We start from the raw sequence: 22,343 nt of genomic DNA, 5'->3' as shown, positions 1-22,343 counted from the left end.
GATGATCGAGAAGAAATTTACTTCGATCATTCAAAGTTTTGATTGTTCTTCTTCAGTTTACTTACTCCAATGATTCAAAGTTGGAGAAGTTATTTTTGCTCTCTCACACTCTTTTTTTTTTTCCTTTGAGCTTCACTAATGTACATTTCCACTCAAAACATATCTACGTGTAAAACAAACAACACCATTTAGAGCTAGTCAATTTCTCTTCAAATTTTACTCAATGTTGTGTTTGGTTAATATATTGATATTTATTTTTATTTATGTTTGTTCATAATAATGATTTAAGTTTAATTTGAATTGTCTTCTAGTTTAGAATGAAAAGTTGATATCCTTTGGAAAAAAACTAGAAAATTTGTTGTTAGTATTTTGTTAACTACTATATAGAAAAGTAGAGATGTAGAATAAACATTTCGTACACGATATTAACCTTGATTTTTGTTAATAATATCCAAATTATTTTTATTTGAATTTATGGTTCTCTCCTACCCATCTCTCTTTTACGTGTATCTTGTTTTCTCTCACTCATATATTAACACGTAAAAGATATCTCTCATAATAGACATATTAGGGAATGTCTTAGGACTTTGAACTTGGTTAGACATAAGTCAAGTGAAAAGCGTAGTTGTTGGTTCCTAAAGTAAAATGCATGTCGTCCTTAGCGTATCCTTGATTCTTTGTTGGCTAACTTGAAGTAATTCGGGCTAGGTTTTACCATTATAAGACCAAATCCCAAATCCAAAACCATTATTTGTAACCACTTCCCATTTTACAACAATCACTAATTTCAACGTTCACTATTCATTAAAACTTTAGAGTTTGGAAATTATTTAGAAGTCCTTGAGGATCGATACTTGGATACTCCATCCATTTTATATTACTCTGACAGGTGTGCGCTTGCATCTATAGAATTGTTACCACGCTTAGTGCGTGCGTTCAGCATAACCCCAGTCACTCCAAGTCTAACTTTTCGAGGCGTAACGGCTATTGACATTTATTTCCAAGATACCGACCTCCCTCTACAACGCTTGGTGTTTGACCTTGCCATTTATCCCCAAGGTCTTGAACTGTTACTCATAAGCACCACTCCACGTTAATCCTCCGAGTCTAACTCTTCGAGTCGTATTGGCCCTTGACATTTATTCCCAAGGCCCCAATACTTCTCTACAGAAGCTTGATGTTCGACCTTGCCATTTATCCCCAAGGCCTTGAACTGTGCATCAGTCCTTGACATTTATCCACAAGGTACCGATGACTACCCGGCGTATTGGTTCTTGACATTTATTCCAAAGACCCCCAATACTTCTCCATAGAAACCTGATGTTCGGCCTTGCCATTTATTCCCAAGGCATCCACTCAAAGCTTTGAATAACCAAGCGACTAGTATGCATTTTCAATTCAGACAACCCACAGGTTAACGAACCACTAACCCGACCCATCACTCTTGACAATTCCCACTAATCCTCCAAAGACAACCTATAAGTAAGTCTTCCACATGTCAATTCACAGCACAAATTTTACTAGCATGCTTTTCTTCGTACCAAAGAATACACTAACCCAGCAGTTCCAACAAAACAATGTGAAACTATATAACAGGCTATCAACACATGCATTTTGTCTCCGACATAAACATCATGGGTTAACTACTTCCAACCACAATAATCAGAACTGACCAATCACAACCAACAATAAGAAATCATGCATTCTCATAATGTCTAACAATGAAAACAGTAACACGTAACAGAACGATAATCACTAAGATTTCACAAAACCAAGACTAACAATTTTCTAATGCACGAAATAAATTATTCTAACTAAAAATCAGCACCAAAACCATTCCGTTAACACTAAATAACGCATGCACTCGCCTTCTGGTGCTACTTACCCACTGCTATGCTCCTATATCTTGCGTCAACTCACCACCTAATCAACAATAGACAAACGAAATAATTAATACAAAATTTCCAGCAGTCTAAATTCATTCTAAGAGATCTTGCAATGTCCATTACCGCAAAAATCGACTTCGTCTAGGTGCGGGTAACTCAGGCCTAACTCGAATAAATGTGGGTTGCGTAAATGGAGCCTCTAATGGTTATGGGTAGGTGCCGAGATCGAAAACTGCTGCTGTCCGGACTATTTCAGCAGTAAAAACTCACCAAAACGATGCCCACGACGCTGTGTGCAGCAAGGACCCGCGCCACGACCCGTTGCTACCGGAATCCGCGCACCACCGCTGCAGCCCGACGCCCGCGCACCACCGCTGCTGCCCGACACCCGCGCACCGCTGCTGCCCGACGTCTGCGAACTGCTGCTACCCGACACCGGCGCACGCCTGCTGCTGCCGGAAAATCGTGCACTCGTTGCTGCCCGACGCCGCGCACCGCAGCTGCCCGGAGTCGCCCGCCGCCGTTGCCTACCGCGCCGCCTGCCGCCCCGTCGCCTGCTGCTGCTGCGGTCAAAACTGCCGGTGGTCGCCGTCCGTCGAGTGCTTCGGGGAGGGTCGAGGCTCGAGTAGAAGAAAGAAAAACGAAAACTAAAACCGGGGGGGTGGGGGAAGTAGAGGCTCACGAATGGGAGGGGTTTTGAGGGCTAGGGTTTTCTCCTTACCTTTCTTTTGTTTTTTACAAGAAGGGACCCACTTGGGCTAGGTTCTTTTCTTTTTCCCTCTTGTTTTAAAACAAGGAAGACCCACTTACCTAGATACTTAATTTGGGCCCAACGGACTAGAACAATTGAAGAGAAAACAATTTCCTCGTTACACAATAATTAGATACGTAAGTACACTTCAACACTCATAACAATTACCACAGCAGTTCGAAATAAAATGAAATGAAACAATGAAATTAAATAAAAAGAAATTTCTAAGAAAAGAGGCTCGGAGACTCGAGGATAAACTAACCTGAGTAACGCGGGGCGTTACAGACTTCCCCCCTTAGAAACTTTCGTCCTCGAAACTTCGTCGTTCGAATAATTCAGGGTATCGGGCTCTAATCTCGTCTTCCCTTTCCCAGGTTACTTTCTCCACTTGGTGATTCCTCCACAAGACCTTCACCAAGTCAATTGCCCGATTCCGCAGCACCTTGGTCTCTCTTGCTACGATCTCAATGGGTACCTCCTTATAACAGAAGGTTTCATCTACCTGCAGTGGTTCATAATCCAAGACGTGTGAAGGGTCATGGACATACTTCCTCAGCATGGACACGTGGAACACGTTATGCACTGCACTGAACGACGGTGGTAAGGCCAACTAGTAAGCGACTGGGTCAATGCGCTCCAAGATCTCAAAAGGACCAATAAATCTTGGACTGAGTTTTCCCTTCTTACCAAAACGTAGGACTCCTTTCACCGGTGCCACACGAAGAAAAACGTGGTCGCCGACGTCAAACTCCAATGCCCTTCGCCTAACATCAGCGTAACTCTTCTGTCTGCTCTGAGCCGTCTGCATTCTTGCCCTAATCCTTTGGATGGCGCCATTAGTCTCTTGTACCAACTCTGGTCCCAACAGGGCCCTCTCACCGACCTCGTCCCAATGCACCGGCGACCTACACTTCCTCCCATACAAAGCTTCATATGGGGCCATGGAAACGGTCGACTGATAACTGTTGTTGTAGGCAAACTCCGTTAAGAACAGGTATTTATCCCAAGAACCACCGAAGTCCAGTACGCAAGCCCTCAACATATCCTCCAAAATCTTATTCAGACGCTCAGTCTGGCCATCGGTCTGGGGATGGAACGTCGTACTAAAATTGAGCTGCATCCCAAGTGCTTTATGCAGACTTCGCCAAAAAGTTGACGTGAAGTGGGGGTCTCGATCTGACACGATGGACGCTGGTATGCCATGGAGTCTAACTATCTCTTACATATACAACTCCGCCCACCTTTCTACTGAAAAAGTGGCCTTGTCTGGTATGAAATGCGCAGACTTTGTTAAGCGATCCACAATCACCCAGATCACTGTGAAACCTTTAGCCGTCATCGGCAACCCTGTAATGAAGTCCATGGCTACGTCATCCCATTTCCACACAGGTACACTCAGAGGTTGCAGCAACCCGGCAGGTCTCTGTCTTGTGGCTTTCACCTGTTGACACGTCAGACATTTACTAACAAACTGGGCAATTTCGCGCTTCATGTTGTGCCACCAGTAGTGCTTCTTAAGATCCCTGTACATTTTTGTGCTCCCAGGATGCACCGAGAACGGGGTACTATGAGCCTCGGTTAATAAGTCCTTCCTTAAAGAGAAGTCTCTTGGTACACACAGTCTCCTCTGATAAAGTAGGGTCGTATCTCCAGAGAGAGAAAAATCCCCTTGGCCCACCATACCGAAACCCTTGCTCAGGCTGGGATCTCCCTTCTGTGCAGCGATGACCCGCTGTCTTAAAGTGGGTTCAACCGAGAGTCGAGCTAACACTGCCGAGATATCTTCCACCGCTAACTCCACCTCAGAACGATCCAACTCGTCTAGTACTGGTCTACAAGGCACTGTCGAAGGTGCCATGCTCGTTGCCCTCCTACTGAGTGCATCGGCCACCACGTTAGCCTTGCCCGGATGGTAGTTGATCTCACAGTCATAGTCCTTTACCAATTCTAACCACCTCCTCTGCCTCAGGTTAAGTTCTTTCTGTGTGAAGAAATATTTCAAACTTTGGTGGTCGGTGAAAATTTGAATCTTTTCCCCCATAAAGGTAGTGTCTCCATGGCTTCAGGGCACACACCACCGCAGCAAACTCCAAATCATGGGTGGGGTAATCAAGCTCGTGTACCTTTAACTGCCGCGAGGCATAGGCTATGACTTTCCCATGTTGAATCAGAACGCAACCCAAACCTCTCCGCGAAGCGTCACTGTACACCACTAGACCTCCCGTCCCATCCGGTATCGTTAGTACTGGGGCCGTGACCAAACGCTTCTTTAGTTCCTGAAAACTCTTCTCGCACCCCTCGCTCCAAGCAAATGTGGCATTCTTACGGGTCAACTGAGTCAAGGGTGCCGCCAACCGGGAGAAATCTTGGACGAACCTCCTGTAATAGCCAGCTAGCCCGAGAAAACTACGGATTTCAGTCACTGTGCGAGGCCTTGGCCAACCACTGACCGCCTCTACTTTGGCCGGGTCCACGACAATACCTTCCCTGGTGACTATGTGGCCAAGGAAGGCCACCTTATCCAACCAAAACTCGCATTTTGAGAACTTCGCATACAAGCTATTCCCCCTCAAGGTGGTAAAGACTCGTCGCAGATGTCCTTCGTGCTGTTCTTCTGTCTTGGAGTAAATTAAAATGTCGTCGATAAATACGATCACAAACAGGTCCAAAAATTCCTTAAAATCTCGATTCATGAGATCCATGAATGCCGCAGGGGCATTAGTGAGTCCGAAAGACATCACAGTAAACTCAAAATGCCCATACCTGGTCCTGAAGGCTGTTCTTGGTATGTCGGCGTCCTTAATTCTCAACTGGTGGTACCCCGATCGTAGGTCTATCTTCGAGAACACCCTCGCTCCTTTTAGTTGGTCAAAGAGGTCGTCGATGCGAGGAAGAGGGTATCTATTCTTCGTTGTCACCTTGTTCAACTCTCGGTAATCGACGCAAAGTCGCATAGATCCGTCCTTCTTTTTCACAAAAAGCACTGGAGCACCCCAAGAAGACACGCTCGGGCAAATGAAGCCTTTGTCTAAGAGCTCTTCTAGTTGAGCCTTGAGCTCCTTAAGTTCCGCTGGAGCCATGCGGTACGGTGCCTTCGAGATAGGGGCTGTCCCGGGTAATAAATCGATGCAAAAATCCAGTTCATGGACAGGAGGTAGCCCTAGGAGGTCTTCAGGGAACACATCTGGAAACTCTTTGACCACGTGGACGGAGTCGATGCTGGGTGGAGTCACACTAATGTCGACGACACTGGCCAAATATCCCCAGGCACCATTTTGTAAAAGGCGTCTTGCCTTCAACGCTGAGACTGCCCTTAGAACTCCACCCGTAACTCCTTTAAACGTAAAGCTCCGACCCGAAGGTAGTTGGAAAGAGACTTCCCTCCTCGAGCAATTAATGTTGGCTTGGTTGGTAGCTAGCCAATCCATGCCCAAAATGACGTCAAAATCCCGCATGTCCAGTTGGATCAATCTTGCCTCTAGGGTCTGATTGTCAAAAGATAACTCACCTGCTCTCACCATTTGACTAGCAATCAAAACCGACCCTGAAGGTGTAGAAACTGACAGCAGAAACCCTAACGGCTCTAGTTTGAGGGTTGCCTGACGAACAAACGCAGTAGAGATGAAGGTGTGACTCGATCCCGAGTCAAACAATACATAAGCAGGCACATTATGGACTAAGACCGTACCTGGGAGATAATGCAAAGGCAAAGACATAAACCCCGCACGCAACACCCTAAATAAAACAAAAAGAAAACCCCAAGCGAGAAAGAAGTACCTGTGACAAAGATTTCGGCATCCGTCGCTTCCTTGCGAGTAAGTGCGAAGACACGAGCCCTCTGATTACCTCCCTGCGTCGAAACTGTTGGGGGAGCCCTCTGGCCTAGCCTCTGGGTATTCGCGGCCGTCATAGAACATTCCCTTGCAAAATGCCCCTCCCTTCCGCACCTGAAGCAACCCCTAGTTCCCGTTCAACACTGCCCCGCATGTCTTCTCTGGCAGGAGGGGCACACTGGTGGCAGGCCCTGCTGCTGAGCCGGGCGCTGGGGTGCTCTAAATGGCTGGTCGGCGTAAGCCGGAGAGACCTTCCTTTTCACACCTGAAGATGATCCGACTTCCACCAGAGGTTGGACCCTATTGGAGATATCCTTATCCATAATTAAGGCGCCCCTAACTGCTTCAGCTTAGGTGACGGGTCGCTGAACGTCCACTGGTCCCCTTATTCCCTTGCGCAAGCCCTTAACAAACCTCTTGATCTTCATTGCTCCAGTGGGAATTAATTCCCGAGCAAAACGAGAGAACTCCGTAAACTTTCTTTCATACTGTGCTACCGTTAAGGTTCCTTGGCTAAGATGGAGAAATTCTGCATCTTTCATATCTTTCACGGTCTCCGGGTAATAGTAGTCGTACAACAAGTCCTTGAACCTTGCCCACGTAACTGGTACGTTAGCTTGATCTTCTGCCGCTGCTACTGAGTCCCACCAATTCAGAGCCTCGCCCCTCGACATAAAAACCGCACCCTTAACCTTGAATTGGTCCTCACAACCTAGGTACACATAAAGGGCTTCCAACTCCCTGACCCACTCTTCTACTACTGTCGCTTTCTTGCTTCCCCCATCAAAGGTAGGGGGTCCGTAACGTTTGAAATCCTCGATGAATTGAGCCTCGCTTTGGGGAGCATGAAAGTGTCGAGGTGGCTGAGTTTGTGCACCGCCAACCCCCGCTGTGTTATTGACCAGTGCCTGCAATGCCTCCACAAGCAACGCCAACTGTGAGTTTCCCTGGGGAACTGCCGGGGGAACTGAGGGATTTACCCGCACCTGAGCTGCTGCTGGAGGAATTGGAGGAACTACCCCTACCTGATCACCAGCAGGAGGGGGTGGTGGGTCCGCCACATTCTCACCTCCGGGAGTTGGGTCGACGTCTGCACGCAGCCTCATACTACGACGGGGTGGCATTGTTTGGATGAAAGAGCACAACAATCAAGCACGACGTTAGCACATTACTCTACGAAAAGACCAACAGTAGAATGGCAGTCGAAACTCCCACATAAGAGCAAGGTCAGCTACATTCTAGCTAGTATACTCAGTGACCGTCCTAGGCTTAATGAAATTGAGCTGCAACTTTAACTGATGAAAAAAGAATTAAACGCAAAGGCAATTCATGAGGAAAGTATAAGTTCACAAGAGCAAGCATGAGGCGTACCTGGTGATGACAAGAAGGCCGATCGGGATCACTACTCCTAAGTACCCTAGTTACTAGGTCAGTCTACAGGAACGTTTCGGCTCTGATACCAACTGTAAAGACCCGAATTTCTGATACGTTTAACGAAGTAACGGCCCTATAACGCTTACTGAACCCTCCTATTTAAGGTAACGAAAATGTAATGTTCTCTTAATACAACATACAAAATGGAGGTGCACAACAATGGAATATCCAGAAAATAATACTCGCCTCAGTGGTCAGGAATCCAATCAAAAGAAAATAATCGTTTTGTCTCGTAATCCAAAATACATCAGTAATTCGAATAGTAAAATACCCATAAATCAATAAGAGAAAGTGTCCTTTGAGTTAACCCAATGTCTAATTCCCCTTTTATTTCCTAGCAATAAGATTTTAACGATGTCTGCAATGCACGACATTATTCCCTAGCCTAACCAATACAGCTAGTGATCCCTCCTCAGTCAGACCTCCTCCACGTCATCACCACGGTCGGCCCTGTTCACACCTGAAACAAATAAGGTAGAGGGGGGGTTGAGTACAGAAAATAATTCGTAAGTAGCCCACCCTAACTAACACCACAACACGCTCGTAATCACAACCACATCAAATGAAAACAATAGCAAAACAAACAGATAGGCAGCATGGTATAATAATAATAGATTAACATTTCCATACAAGTAACCCAACGCCTAGACTTCCGGGACTCCAACCACACGACCCACTAGCCTTTGTCCCTACTTGAACTAACACTCACTCCCACCGTATGTTGGTACTCCAAGTCTAACTTTTCGAGGCGTAACGGCTCTTGACATTTATTCCCAAGATACTGACCTCCCTCTACAACGCTTGGTGTTTGACCTTGCCATTTATCCCCAAGGTTTTGAACTGTTACTCATAAGCACCACTCCACGTTAATCCTCCGAGTCTAACTCTTCGAGTCGTATTGGCCCGTGACATTTATTCCCAAGGCCCCAATACTTCTCTACAGAAGCTTGATGTTCAACCTTGCCATTTATCGCCAAGGCCTTGAATTGTGCATCAGTCCTTGACATTTATCCCCAAGGTACCGATGACTACCCGGCGTATTAGTTCTTGACATTTATTCCAAAGACCCCCAATACTTCTCCATAGAAACCTGATGTTCGGCCTTGCCATTTATTCCCAAGGCATCCACTCAAAGCTTTGAATAACCAAGCGACTAGTATGCATTTTCAATTCAGACAACCCACAGGTTAACGAACCACTAACCCGACCCATCACTCTTGACAATTCCCACTAATCCTCCAAAGACAACTTATAAGTAAGTCTTCCACATTTCAATTCACAGCACAAATTTTACCAGCATGCTTTTCTTCGTACCAAACAATACACTAACCCAGCGGTTCCAACAAAACAATGTAAAACTATATAACAGGCTATCAACACATGCATGTCGTCTCCGACATATTTACAAACGTCATGGGTTAACTACTTCCAACCACAATAATCAGAACTGACCAATCACAACCAACAATAAGAAATCATGCATTCTCATAATGTCGAACAATGAAAACAGTAACACGTAACACAACGACAATCACTAAGTGTTCACAAAACCAAGACTAACAATTTTCTAATGCACGAAATAAATTATTCTAACTAAAAATCAGCACCAAAACCATTCCGTTAACACTAAATAACGCACGCACTCGCCCCCTGGTGCTACTTACCCACTGCTATGCTCCTATATCTTGCGTCAACTCACCACCTAATCAACAATAGACAAACGAAATAATTAATACAAAATTTCCAGCCGTCTAAATTCATTCTAAGAGATCTTGCAATGTCCATTACCGCAAAAATTGACTTCGTCTAGGTGCGGGTAACTCAGGCCTAACTCTAATAAATGTGGGTTGCGTAAATGGAGCCTCTAATGGTTATGGGTAGGTGCCGAGATCGAAAACTGCTGGTGTCCGGACTATTTCAGCAGTAGAAACTCACCAAAACGATGCCCACGACGCCGTGTGCAGCAAGGACCTGCGCCACGACCCGTTGCTACCGGAATCCGCGCACCACCACTGCAGCCTGACGCCCGCGCACCATCGCTGTTGCCCAACACCAGCGCACCGCTGCTGCCTGACATCCGCGAACTGCTGCTGCCCGACACCCGCGTACGCCTGCTGCTTCCGGAAAATCGTGCACTCGTTGCTGCCCGACGCCGCGCACCGCCGCTACCCGGAGTCGCCCGCCGCCGTTGCCTGCTGTGCCGCCTGCCGCGCCGTCGCCTGCTGCTGCTGCTTTCAATACCGCCGGTGGTCGCCGTCCGTCGAGTGCTTCGGGGAGGGATGAGGCGCCGGTAGAAGAAAGAAAAACAAAAAACAAAAACGGGGGGGGGGGGGGGGGGTAGGGGGGAAGAAGAGGCTCACAAATGGGAGGGGTTTTGGGGGCTAGGGTTTTCTCCTTACCTTTCTTTTGTTTTATACAAGAAGGGACCCACTTGGGCTAGGTTGTTTTCTTTTTCCCTCTTGTTTTAAAAGAAGGAAGGCCCACTTACCTAGATACTTAATTTGGGCCCAACGGACTAGAACAATTGCAGAGAAAACAATTTCCTCGTTACACAATAATTAGATACGTAAGTACATTTCAACACTCATAACAATTACCACAGCAGCTCGAATAAAATGAAATGAAACAATGAAATTAAATAAAAAGAAATTTCTAAGAAAAGAGGCCCGGAGACTCGATGGTAAACTAACCTAAGTAACGCGGAGCGTTACATGTGACGTGTCGTTTCGATTTCTGTCTGGAGTTGCCTTGGACTCTTCTACATACTCTTTGAGGTAACCTCTTCGTATGAGGTCCTCTATTTCTTCTTTGAGGTCAAAACAATCTTGTGTCGTGTGGCCATGATCTCTATGGATCAAACAATACTTTCCTTTGCTCCTTTTACTAGATGGTGCTTTCATCTTGTCAGGCCATCTAAGTACTCTCTAGTCTTTTATTTCCATCAAGACCTGTTCGAGTGGGACCGTTGTTGGAGTGTATTTTTCAAATTTCCACTGAGGATCTGTAACGACCCAGAATTTCCCACACACGTCTAGGTCACATTAACAACCCAACTAATTAAATTCACCCCGACTACATCCTGCCAACTTCCTATGCAAACAAACATATAAAAATCAAGTTCCAATTCTCATCAATTTAGCGATAAATCAATCCCATAGAATAACATTCAACAACATCTGTGAACCACCTCACGAGGCAAGTTTATTATTCAATCTAGATGAATCTCAAATAATTAAATAAAACTCAAATAGGCACCTATCCCGCAGTGAAACTAACAACAAGGGAAAATCTCTCAAATATTCAAATACGAATAAACCGTTTATTGGTCATAACATAAGGCCTTAATCAATGACTTAAACTAAATAGGAGAAACTAAGCAGCCTATGGTCCTCGCTCGTCATGTCTCCTCCGTCCCATCACCATGGTCGCCCACGAGTCCTTCACCTGAAACAATCATTATACAGGGGGGGTGAGTATATAAAATATACTCAGTAAGTAGCCCTCACTAACACACACACACCTCATGTTCAACTATACCAAGAAACATTCGTAATCATGATTTGCAATACATTATACATTCAAACATATATACATTCCATAAAATTTTAGTGAGAACCACAACCAGGAAACACGTTAACAACCAATCTCTAGTCTCCCTAACATTACCAGTACCTCTATGCTCATCACAGTTATCCTACCCTTCCACAGCTATCTCCTTCGAGTAGGATCGGCCCCTGACAATTTATACCCAGAGCCCCGACCCTGCTGCATCGGCCCTCGACCATTTATACCCGAGGCCCCGATGACTTCACAATCTATTGGCCCTTGACCATTTATACCCAAGGCCCCAATAGTCTTCCCTCCAGAAGACTCCCCGTATCGACCCTCGACCATTTATACCCGAGGCCTCGATACTCCATTAGTGACGTATCAGGCCCCGACCATTTATACCCGAGGCCCTGACACCCACTCCTTCATTCCTTCCAAAAATCCAGCTTTCACCAGAGTCTTACTATATACTTTCTTTCACTACTAACCCTGCATCTTTCAACTCACAAATATAGTTCAGCATGCTTTCGCAACCCTAACAACTTTCTAATAACGCAAGGATGACCCAATCATGCTCAATATCCAACACCATCATTTAACAAGTATTACTAAGGATAATAGCTCACTAAACACGCCAGACAAAACATGCATATCCAGGCAACAAACATTACCACGGCAATACTCACAGTTTAGCAAGCAAAAAACTCACCATTTTTATCGACAAGTATTCACACCATTCAAAGTATATCGATTAACACAACGAAAATTATTTAGCACAATGACATCACAAAATTAGCATTAAAGGCCACAAAATCAGCACGTTAGAGACCATCGAGCATACATTAACATACGCACACACCCCTTGTCTACTTACCCACAACCTCGCCCTTACGTTTTGCGTCGACCTCACCCTAAGCACACCAAAACAGAAAATACAGCACGTTACGTACGCTATTTATCCTTCGAAATTAACTCTAAAAGGGTTCGAATGACGCATTACCACCAAGACCGACTTCGTATAGATGTGGGTCACCTAGATCTAACTCGCCAAGGTGTGGGTAGCCTAAATCGAGCTTTGAACGGAAGTGGGTCACCGCCAAACGTCCCAAACACCGCTGTAACGTACAAATCCTGTCGCTGGAGTCGTTGTTCGTCGGGTCGTAGCAGCAAGTCGCCACTATTCCACTGCTGTACCGCCCTCCGCCGTGCGCCGCCGCGAGGGGGAGGCCGCGCTGGTTCGTTTGCAGATCGCCGGGGAAACGCGCCGCCGTCGCTGGGTACCCGAATCTGCTGCAGAACCCGGAGAAGCGCCGCCGTGGGACTTGCCGTTCACGGAGGAGCGCCGCGGCCTTGCACGCAGAAACGGGTCGCCCGGCCTGCTGGAACGAAGACGACGCTGTCGGTATGCCGGGTCGCCGTCGGGTCGCTCACGTCGATGTCGCGCCGCCGTTCGGAGTTGCCAGAAAACGAAAAGGGGGGCGGCTAGGTAGAAGAAAGAAGAAGAAAGGAGAAAAGGGCTTGGGCTAGGGTTTTTATTTTTTATTTTTCTTTTGTTTTGTTTTAATACCAATTTACCTCAATGGAGGCCCAACCATCCAAGCCCAAGAGAAAGGAGTCCATTCCCCTTAAAACAAGACCCAACATACAGAGTTTGGTAATTATTAATTTAATTGGATATTTAGAGCCCGATAAATATAGATAAATTTAATTAACAATCAATTTAATATTAAATGAAAAATCTCTTGATTCGAGACTAACTAACTTGAGGGACTCGGGGCATTACAGGATCCTACTGGAGTGGTCGACCCTGTCCACTATCTGATCTTTCCCACCTCAATCTTTGTCGCTTTTCTCCATGCCTCTCTCTTTTTACGTTATAATCTACACATTTTTCTTCAGGGTCATACCTTGAGTGAATCAATTCTCCAGCACTCATGTACCTTTGGGCTCGACTTAAAGCTTCCGAGAAAGTGCTTTGAGTTCTCTTCCCAAAAGAGAATACCAAGTGTTCGTCTTTCACACCAGATACAAAGGCTAGCAGTTTACTACATCTGTCAAACCCTCCACTTGTAGCTTTTCTCCATTTAACCAAGCCACATAATCTTTGAGGCTTTCTATTGTCTTTTGCTTAATAGTCAGTAGGTACGCTACAGGCTTGCTTCTATTTCGTCCTCCGACGAATTGGATGATAAATGCTCTTGCCAATTCCCTGAAGCTTGAGATCGATATTTTTTTAACTGTCGGAACCAGACGCGTGCCGAGCTAATCAAGTTGAGAGAGAACACTCTGCATCTAATGGCTTCCGTTATGCCATAAATATCAGCCCATTCCCTGTATGCGTCGAGGTGATCGATAAGATCTGTCGAGCTGTCGTATTGTGCGATGGTAGGCAGCTTGAACTTCGAAGGAACTTCTCCTTTCATTATTATCCATAAAGGGCAACTCTGCTTGCTCTACCAGTTCCTCGAGATCAAACATTTTCAGTTTGCTCTATGTGATTACGCTTGTTTACATGCGTAAAAAGAAGGTTTTAGATGCTGTTTTTACAATGTTTCAGCTTTGTTTCGGATTTTTCTCGATCATTTGAGTTCCAATTCATGCAAAATTCATATATTATGGTTTGTGGTTGGCTTATATTGTATTTATGACATTTTAGGACCATTTGGGAGTGCAAATTAATCAAAAGAAGCAAAAAGACGGAAAAACCTACATGGGAGGCGCCAGGCGCTTGGGAAGCCTGCAGAAAAACAGGTTTTCTTCCAACTTTGCCCTTAATGAAACGCATCTTCCAATGCGTTTTGGTGGTTCCAACCGATGCATACGTGTAGAAGAAGTGTTCCACTATCAGTTTGAGCACGATTTGGTCAGTCAAAAGAGTTGGAAATGGGTGATTCACCATCGTTTTAGGACCTACCTAACCAATTCTGCACAGCTATAAATTCCAGCAACTTCTCCACAAAAATCATTAAGCCTTGCTTCCTTCTCTTGATCATTTTTAGTGTTTCTTTGTTGCTTTCTACGTACTTTTGAGTTGCTTTCATTAGTTGCTTTTCGTTTTTAAATCCCGAGCACTTTACATTCATTTATTGAGCTTGTTTTGTTTCCATTTGTACTTAGTCATTTTCTACTTATTCAAATATATAAAAATCTAGCACTTTGCTTATTCTCTCTTTGCCTTTACTTTATTTTTAGTTAAGAGAGTTGTGTTTTTGGAGGAAAGAGCACGTGACACTCCCCCTTGCTTGAAAGAGAAGGGCGAAGCTCTCAATCCCGATAAAAACTCTCCGTTAGTTAACTTTTGTTTTTCACACATGCATTCCACATTCAACCATTTTACTTGCTGTATTTTCTTCAATATGTCTTTCTAAATTCCCGTCTCTAGCCTGGTTATGGATAGTTAGCCTTTTATGTCTAAAAAGGGTTGCTAAGAAGAAGTGTTTTTGCTTTCCATTCATTGCTCAACATGTTTTCCCAAAAAGTTAGGATTTAGAGAAGGCCACTGTAAGTCTTAACAAGTCAATACTGAAAAGGTTGCTTATTTGCATTGTTGAGTGGTTAAACCGAGGAGAGGAGCGCCTTAGACATAAGGGTTCCGCTTAAGTAGCCTAGACATAGGACCTTAACCCGAGGTTGCGACTATTTCCATCCTAAAACTAAGATATATCTCATAATAGACATATTAGGGAATGTCTTAGGACTTTGAACTTGCTTAGACATAAGTAAAGTGAGAAGCGTAGTCGTTAGTTTCTAAAGTAAAATGCATATTATCCTTAGCATGTCCTTGATTCTTTGTTGGCTAACTTGAAGAAAATCGGGCTAGGTTTTATTATTATAAGTCCAAATCCCAAATCCAAAACCATTATTTGTGACCACTTCCCATTTTACAAGAATCACTCATTTCAACATTCACTATTCTTTAAAACTTCAGAGTTTGGAAATTATTTAGAAGTCCTTGAGGATCGATACTTGGATACTCCATCCATTTTATATTACTCTGACAGGTATGCGCTTGCATCTATATAATTGTTACCACGCTTAGTGCGTGCGTTCAGCATAAACGCCCAGTCAAGTTTTTGGCGCCGTTGCCGGGGACTTTAATTTTAAAATTTATTTTCAAATTCTTTTAGTTTTTATTTTTGTGAATTGTTGTTGGGTGTAATTTCCATCCACCGTTTTTGTTCTATATTTTTGGTCGTTTATCTCACAAGGGTAAGTTAAAGTGCATGAGCACAAGATCTTTTCTTCTACCCCTTGACCCTGCGATTGAGCGGACCCTTCGAAAAACTCGAAAGGAGCAAAGACTTCGAAAACAACTAGAAAAGCAAAAAGAGAGAGAAGGTGAAATCAGTCCTGAAAGTGAGGTAGAGAGTACAAGCACATCAATGGCAGATATTCCACCTCGTGATCCGGTTGATCCACCTGCTGTTAACGGTAATATGAGGGATCATGCAAGAAATGATGAATTCAACCATATCCAGATGGCGGACAACAGAGACGTGGCAATGCGAGAATATGCCGCCACGGCTTTTCAGAACTTTGATTCAGGGATAGTCAACCCTATTCCAGCCCACGCAAACTTTGAGCTTAAACCAATGATGTTCCAAATGTTGCAGACAATTGGACATTTTGGAGGGCAGGAACATGAGGATCCACATGATCATCTGAAATCATTCATTCAAATTGCAAATGCATTTCGATTACCTGGTATAACAGACGATGCTCTGAGACTAACACTTTTTCCATTTTCTTTGAAGGACCAAGCTAGAGCATGGCTCAATGCATTTCCACCGGGATCCATCACCACATGGGGGTCGTTAGTGGAGAAGTTCTTAACAAAATTCTTCCCACCTACTCGCCACGCTGATATCAGAGAGGAGATCATCTCCTTTAGACAGTATGATCGTGAACCTGTTCACGAGGCGTGGGAGAGATTTAAAGAACTAATCAGGAAATGTCCGAACCATGGCTTGCCGGCATGCATCCAGATAGAACATTTCTTTAGAGGCTTAGATCATCCTACTAAGATGATGCTAAACAATGCTGCCAACGGAGCCTTTACAAAGAAGACATTCAACGAGATAGTTGACATCCTAAATGACTTAGCTTCACATAACGAACTATGGTGTTCGCAAAGATCTAGGGCAGCACCAAAGAAGCAAGATCCAGCTGGACTTTTGGCTCTGGACATTGCGACCTCGATGCAAAAAGAGATGGTTACAATGAACCAGAGGCTGAAAAGAGATGGCATTGGGAATAAAAAATCCATTAGCCACGCCGATACAACCTGTGCAGTCGGATTATTGCACTCCTGCCCCTGTTTGCCAAGTCAACGATCTCATTTGTTCATTTTGCAGTGAAAACCATATTTATGATAATTGTCCACATAACCCTGCTTCTGTTTTTTATGTAGGACATGGGAACAATAGGAACTTTAACCCATATTCGAACACCTACAACCCAGGTTGGAGGCACCACCCTAATTTCTCATGGGGAGGACAAGGAGGTTCGAGCGGTTTTAATCAAGGGCAGAGCCAACAGAACAAGCAGCCCTATGTTCCACCTACACAGCAATACATCCCACCACCGCAACAGCAGTACAATTAGAGAACACAGACTCCACCAGTTCAAAATAACAACTCAAATCTTGAGAATATGATGAAGGAGTACATGGCCCGAACCGACGCGGTGATACAATCCCAAGCGGCATCAATGAGGAATTTCGAGACCCAATTGGGACAGCTCGCCAATGAATTGAAGAATAGACCACAAGGTTCTTTTCCCGGCCATACTGAATTACCAAAACGAGAAGGGAAAGAACAGTGCAAAGCTGTCACCCTCAGGAGTGGACTGGCATATGATGGACCAACAATGCCAACAACAGATGTACAGATTCCGTCCACTTAACCAATTGTAAAGACACCAGAAAATCCAACAACACCAGAAAAAGAAAATATTAGAAAAGGTAATGAGGACACCCCGAGTGTTTCTCCACAGGTACAGCCTTCTTTTACCCCTACTCCCCCGTTTCCACAAAGATTAGTTAAGAAAAATAATGATTCCCAGTTTAGAAAATTTTTAGATATTTTAAAACAACTGCATATAAATATACCATTAGTAGATGCTCTAGAACAGATGTCAAATTATGCTAAGTTTTTGAAAGATATAGTTTCTAGGAAGAAAAAAATAGGAGAGCATGAACTGGTAGCCATGACAAAATGCAGTAGTGAAGCTGTAGGCAGCCCGCTACCCATGAAATGTAATGATCCTGGCAGTTTTACCATTCCATGTTCCATAGGAGGAAAAAACTTAGGTAGGGCATTATGTGATCTAGGCGCTAGCATTAATCTTATGCCATTATCAGTTTTCAAATCTTTAGGCATAGGAGAAGCTAGACCTACTACGGTTACCCTCCAACTAGCAGATAGATCTATCATAAGACCTGAGGGAAAGATAGAAGATGTTTTAGTCCAGGTGGACAAATTCATTTTCCCTGCGGACTTTATCATTCTAGATTGCGAGGCAGACTTAGACGTTCCCATTATTTCGGGAAGACCATTTCTAGCCACTGGGGATACAGTTTTTAATGTGAGGAAGGGAGAAATTACAATGAGGGTAAATAATGAAGAAGTTAAATTTAACGTTCTAGACGCCATGAAATTACCAGGAGACTTTGAAGAGTGCTCTGCTATAAATAGCTTGAATCCTATTATGTTTGATGAGTTTTATGACTTATTAGTTACAGAGATTGAAGAAGAGCTTGATAAGATAGCAGAAGGACCAGAAGATATGGCTAATCCTATTGAAAAAATACAAAAAGAATGCAAGTCGTTACTTCCGTCCATAGTGGAACCACCCACGTTGGAGCAGAAGCCATTGCCGTCGCATTTGAAATATGCGTATCTAGGGGATAACGACACTTTACCAGTTATTATAGCTTCCAATTTATCACCTACTAATGAATATTCTTTATTGCAGATTTTGGAGAAGCACAAAAAGGCCATTGGATGGACGATAGCAGATATCCGAGGGATAAGCCCAGCCTTTTGCATGCACAAAATTCTATTGGAAGAAGATGCTAAGAACTCTATTGAGAGTCAAAGGCGGTTGAACCCGAAGATGAAAGAGGTTGTAAGGAAAGAAATTCTTAAATGGCTTGACGCCGGTGTTATATACCCAATATCCGACAGCAGCTGGGTAAGCTCAGTACAGTGTGTACCAAAGAAAGGGGGTATAACCGTGGTGGCCAACGAGGAGAATGAGCTCATCTCAACCCGAACTGTGAGCGGGTGGAGAGTTTGCATTGATTATCACAAACTCAACAAGGTAACAAAGAAAGACCATTTTCCTCTCCCGTTTATTGACCAGATGCTCGACCGTCTGGCAGGTAAGGATTTCTATTGTTTTTTAGATGGATATTCGGGTTATAATCAAATTACTATTGCTCCAGAAGACCAAGAGAAGACAACATTTACGTGTCCGTATGGTACGTTCGCTTTTAGGCGAATGCCCTTTGGACTATGCAATGCACCCGCGACTTTTCAGAGGTGTATGATGGCCATCTTCTCTGACATGGTAGAAAATATTCTAGAAGTTTTTATGGATGACTTTTCTGTTTTTGGAAATTCTTTTGACGCATGTTTAGTTAATTTGGAGAGAGTATTGGAGAGATGTGAACAAACAAACCTAGTCATAAATTGAGAGAAGTGTCATTTCATGGTATAAGAGGGTATTGTTTTGGGTCACAAAATGTCCAAGCAAGGAATAGAGGTAGATCACGCTAAGATAGACATCATTTCAAAGCTACCTCCTCCTACAAATGTCAAAGGGATTAGAAGTTTTTTAGGGCATGGGGGATTTTACCGCCGCTTTATAAAAGACTTTGCTAAAATTTCTAAACCCTTGTGTCAATTGTTAGAACATGATAGACCATTTGTTTTTTATGATGACTGTTTAAAATTATTTGAAATGTTGAAAGTTGCTCTAAGTTCAGCCCCTATAATTATCGAACCTAATTGGGATTTACCTTTTGAGCTCATGTGTGATGCCAGTGATTATGCAATAGGAGCTATGTTAGGACAACGTAAAAACAAGATCTTGCATCCTGTGTATTATGCTAGTAAGACTCTGACCGGTGCACAACTCAATTACACTACTACTGAAAAGGAACTGTTAGCAGTTGTGTTCGCCTTTGATAAGTTTAGGTCTTACTTGATAGGCACAAAAGTCATTGTTTTTACTGACCATTCTGCTTTAAAATATTTATTTGCTAAAAAAGATGCTAAACCACGTTTGATACGGTGGATTTTGTTACTTCAAGAGTTTGATATTGAAGTTAGGGACAGGAAGGGTACTGAAAACCAAGTTGCTGATCACCTGTCTAGATTGGAATCCCCGCTCTGTGATGATGGAACTGTTATACGTGAACAGTTTATTGACGAGCAACTCTTGCGATTTGATTCAGTTCCGTGGTATAGCAAATTATTTGGTAAGTCGAATAGTTCCTTATGAGTTCAACAAGCAACAGGTAAAGAAATTTCTAAATGAAGTTCGATGTTATCATTGGGATGAGCCTTTTTTATATAAGCTAGGACCTGACAATATCTTACGCAGGTGTGTCGCAGAAGAAGAGCACGAGGTGATATTAGACGCTTGTCATATGTCTCCATATGGAGGACATTTTGCAGGACACAAAACCGCAGCCAAAGTTTTGCAAAGTGAGTTCTTTTAGCCCACTCTGTTCAAAGATGCACATAAGTTTGCCCAGGTTTGTGACAAATGCCAACGGACAGGTAATATATCTAAACGCCACGAAATGCCTCAAACCCCGATCCTGGAGATTGAAATATTTGATGTGTGGGGTATAGATTTGATGGGTCCATTTCCATCTTCTAATGGTAAGCTTTATATATTGTTAGCAGTAGATTATGTTTCGAAATGGATAGAAGCCATTGCAACTGCTACCAATGATTCCAAAGTTGTCATTCGTTTTCTGCAAAAGCACATTTTTACGCGTTATGGAACTCCGCGTTGTCTGATAAGCGATGGGGGGGCTCATTTTGTGAATAGGTCTATGCAAAAGTTGCTGACTAAATACAATGTGCGTCATAGGGTTGCAACAGCATATCATCCTCAGTCGAATGGGTTAGCCGAAATATCTAATAGGGAGATAAAAAACATTTTAGAAAAAACTGTAAATCTTAACCGTAGGGATTGGTCTTTTAAGCTTGATGATTCACTTTGGGCATATAGGACAGCATTTAAGACTCCCCTCGGCATGTCCCCCTATAGGCTAGTTTTTGGAAAAGCATGTCATTTGCCTCTTGAGCTAGAATATAAAGCATTTTGGGCTACTAAGAAATTAAATTTTGATTTGTTGGCTGCAGGTGAAGCGAGGAAGTTACAATTGTTGGAATTAGAAGAACACAGGCACTTTTCTTATGAGAATGCTAAGTTGTTTAAGGAAAAAACTAAACAGTGGCATGATAGGCGTCTTCGGCCGAACAATCTTCAAGAAGGTGATCTGGTTCTGTTATTCAACTCTAGGTTGAAACTTTTCCCTGGAAAACTTAAGTCTAGATGGTCTGGTCCCTTTCAAATTTTTAAAGTCTACCCATATGGGGCAGTGGATCTAGTTGACTCTAAGGGAAATGTTTTTAAAGTAAATGGGCAGAGACTTAAGCCGTATTTTGGTGAACCAGTGGATAGAGGAAAAACCTCTATTCAACTTTCAGGTCAATAAATTTTTGCAAAAAATGTTTTTTCCTTCTTATCCGTTTTTGAAAGAACAAAAGTAAAGGAAGGAAGTCTTTGTATCTTGTATTTTCTCTTTGTTTCATTATAAAGTTTTTCTTATTAAGAGAATGTTTTTGAAAACGTTGAAAAAAAAGAAAGAAAAAAAAATGTTGAAAAAAAAAAAAAAGAATTACGCAAGCGCCTGACGCCTGCCCTTTGCGAAAATAAATCACGCAGGCGCCTGGCGCCTGCCCTGTTTTTCCAGCATTTCGAAAACTCTCAGGTTCGAGAAGTCGTGCAACATATCTACAACTTACGGACTTCATTGGATTTTGCGGTTTTACCTTCATGGCCTCCAGCGCTAGCTGCTATCCTTGGTCATCCATCTCCCAGTATTGACACTGATCCTAGTCCACAACCTCCGACTTCATGAAAGGGAGGTTTCTTCTTTGCTATTTTTTGTGTTTTATTCTTTTGGTTAATGACGTAGTTGCATATTCTAGCATTACTACGCATGTTTTTTTTTTTTTTGTATTGATTATGTTTCGAGCTCAGTTGAAGCATGAATAAATTAGTATCGTTTATCTTCTGATCACTTAAAGTATGCCTTCACTTAACCTTAGTTTAGCTTTTCACATGCCTATTTTGAAGCATCTGTGCTGTGCATGTGATTTCATGTCGATGATGATTATAAGAGATTGTTGAGTTTTCGGTTCTATGCCTGACTAAGCTTTGAGCTATTTCCTTTGTTTATGTGATAAACTCATTTTCTTTTATGTCTTTTTGATCTTTACAGACTTTAAGCTTTTTCTTTGCCCCTATATAGGAAGTCCTTGTCCTTTTTACTGTTAAGCCTTTTTCATCCGATGCAAAAGTCTTTTCCCAGTGAGGACACTGTCTCTATTAAGTTTGGGGGGGACAGTCGTTGTGTCAGTCGTTGTTTCAGAAAGATAAGGTGTTATTTATATTTAAAAAATCATGCTATTTTCTGTTGAAAAAGAGTCAGTTGGAAAGAAAGAAAATGTTGAAAAAGCACTTAGCTAAAAAAAAAAAAAAAAAAAAAACGAAAGAAAGAAAGGAAAAAAAAAAAAGTTGCAAAAGAGTAAAAAGAGTCTTGTTGAGAGAAAATAAGAGTGGGGAAAAGACTTGTGTTAGAAA

General features: G+C 43.2%; 1 non-coding gene across 1 annotated transcript; it reads right to left on the bottom strand.

Moving 5' to 3' along the window:
- Positions 1-16,315: 16,315 nt before the first annotated feature.
- On the bottom strand, positions 16,316-16,422 carry LOC148211805 (small nucleolar RNA R71). The gene has a single exon (XR_015790644.1). It is a non-coding gene; the product is annotated as a small nucleolar RNA R71 (small nucleolar RNA).
- Between the last annotated feature and the right edge of the window lie 5,921 nt (positions 16,423-22,343).

This window comes from Momordica charantia (genome assembly GCF_013281855.1).
Source record: "Momordica charantia cultivar OHB3-1 chromosome 4 unlocalized genomic scaffold, Mcharantia_2.0 BLBB01000004.1, whole genome shotgun sequence".
NCBI classification, from domain to species: domain Eukaryota; kingdom Viridiplantae; phylum Streptophyta; class Magnoliopsida; order Cucurbitales; family Cucurbitaceae; genus Momordica; species Momordica charantia.
This window is presented reverse-complemented; position numbering and strand designations above follow the sequence as displayed.